We start from the raw sequence: 2,859 nt of genomic DNA, 5'->3' as shown, positions 1-2,859 counted from the left end.
AAGGTCCTCTCCATCCCAACGTGGTCCTGAATCTTTCCCCCTTTTAATGTGCCCCCCTCCCCCACATTCCTTGGAAAGTTAAAAAAAAAAGGCCAGGATTGCATTTGCACTTAGGACACAGCTGAGGGCCAGCAGCAGTGAACAAATGTGCAGGCTGAACCCCAGAACAATTTCCCTCCATTGTATCGGGACACAACCACAACAAAATATTATCGTTTCTTCTTATGAAGCAACAGTGCAATCGTACATGTCTTTGCTTTAGCAAACAGCTTCAAGGGTGAAAGGGGACCCCTCAGCAAAGTTCTAGCAGCTGGGACTCAATACTAAATTACTGAGTATTGTGGTTAAAGGTAAAGGTAAAGGTAAAGGAACCACTGACCATTAGGTCCAGTCGAGACCGACTCTGGGGTTGCGGCGCTCATCTCGCTTTATTGGCCGAGGGAGCCGGCGTACAGCTTCCGGGTCATGTGGCCAGCATGACTAAGCCACTTCTGGCGAACCAGAGCAGCGCACGGAAATGCCGTTTACCTTCCTGCCGGAGCAGTACCTATTTATCTACTTGCACTTTGACGTGCTTTTGAACTGCTAGGTTGGCAGGAGCAGGGACCGAGCAACGGGAGCTCACCCCATCACGGGGATTCGAGCCACCGACCTTCTGATCAGCAAGTCCTAGGCTCTGTGGTTTAACCCACAGCGCCACCCGCTTACAGATCACAAATTGAGCCACTGTCTTGAAAATGCCATACACCTTACTGTATCTTTGCAAGTAAGACCACAGATAACTAATCCTCAACATTTCACTTGCTCACGCTGGTCTCATTTAAGTGCCTCTCTCCCTCCCCCCCTTCTCCTTCTCTCTCTCTGAGTGTATACACACATGAAGGAAGTACTGTTTAATAATAAAATAATAAAAAGGATAACCCCTGTTATTAATTAACTCGTGCATTTAACTCTGTCATAGTTTCTGTCATAGTCATGCTGATTTAGCAGAATAAACAGGACCTCCAAAAAGGTCCACCACTGACTACTGGCCGCAACCCTCCAGGGTTTCTGGCAGGAAATACTCCCAGCCCTGAGGTGCTGTATGGCATTAGTGTTTTCAAAGAACTGTAAGGTGCTCAGTGCACATCCGCACCATCTATTTAAAGCACATCTAACACACGTTTAAAGCATATGACACCTCCCAAAGAATCTTGGGAACTGTAGTTTCCTCACAACCATTAACAAACTACAGTTCCCATGATTCTTTGGGGGAAGTCATGTATTTTAAATTTGTGTTGGATCTGCTTTAATTTATGTGCCCACAGATAGATTTGGTGGCAGTGTGAGAACAAAAGACGGGGTTTTTTTTTCCTCCCTTGGCTAAGAAAACTGCCAAATTGATTGCAAGCATTTTTAATTCAAACCAGTGTGGCAGTTGAGATCAGTTCTCTCCTAGGGGAGGGTCCAGGAAAGCAAGCATCAAAATGCAAGTGTGGCTGACTGGCTCCTTCTAGGAATCATATTAGTATCAACTCTGTGCCCTTCACACAAGATTAGCAGCACAGATAGAGTATTTTAATCCCTCAGCATTTCGAACCACTCAGACTTTCCAGGACTTGTCCTGCATGCCTAATTTGGATGTTTGTTTTTGAAATACTGCCTACGGCAAAGGCTAGGAATGGGAACACCAGTTCTCTGAGCAAAAAAATCTTTATTTAGACATATGTGCAACCTTTGCACAATGAAACTGTTTCTGCCGGCAAATATTGCCAGGAAATATTGCTCCACTCATCCCACACTCAACTATGATACAGAAAGAGTAACATGGGAAAGAGGATTTGGAGAAAGTCCTATGTGAAATAAGGATGGGGGAGAAATTTGATTCCACATGCATTCAAATCCAAATTGTTCAAATTCACATTTTCCAACAGTTTTCTGTTAGAGTTCTCCAACCAAACTATGCTTACAAATGCATGTATTTTAGGGGAAAGTCTGCATAAAAATGAAGCTCTGAGTGAAATTAACATTAAAAATGCACAATATTGTGGGAAATTGCTTGCAAAAAGGTGTACATTAGTCAAAATTGCATATACAAATCTGTTTGTTAGAACGTTGCACTAAAATGCTGATTAACTTTTATGAGGCTCTTTTTTTGGCAAATTACTGCAAAATATGGGGAACTAGATTTAAGACTGGAAAAATGAGGAACAGAGAGAACCGATATTGGCAGATCCTAATATTTTCTAAACATCCCATGTAACAGTGGCCCCTGATTCATATCTCTGAAATGATGTGCTGCTGTTATTCTTATGGGTGAAAAATTGCATATGATCAGGGCATGGGTACCTGATTGCAACTGGATACAACAAAGCAGGGGTGCCAACTTGAATAAAATATTGGGTGGGGGGGCAGGTAAGCCCTCCCCACACAATTGATCACAAGCCATGACCCCCCCCCCCATTTGAATGGCAATGCCTATGAATTGGGGGAGTGGGGGGCTGTAATATTTTATTGGGTGCTGAAGGGACTTCAACCCCAAGAGTTGACTCCTATGCGACAAAGCATGAATTATGTTGATAATGTTGCAGGCATTACAACACCCATCACCCCGGACCAGTCACCTGATGGGAGTTGGCATCCTACAAGATCTGGAAGAAACCATTTGTGGTCTGGTTGTGTGTATCTGCAGATGGGTAGCCGTGCTAGTCATCTGCGGAAAAACAACAATCACAGGATATAATCCAAGAGAAAGGTAAAACAACAGGAATGAGACCATTTTAATGATTAGAATCTCAACCCACCAAGACTTCCAGTTCATAAATGTATGCTCCTTCTACACTGGACAGCATCTTTCCCCTGCTCCTCTCTCCGGCCCAG

The sequence above is a fragment of the Podarcis vaucheri genome (genome assembly GCF_965113315.1).
Source record: "Podarcis vaucheri genome assembly, chromosome: 15".
NCBI classification, from domain to species: domain Eukaryota; kingdom Metazoa; phylum Chordata; class Lepidosauria; order Squamata; family Lacertidae; genus Podarcis; species Podarcis vaucheri.
This window is presented reverse-complemented; position numbering follows the sequence as displayed.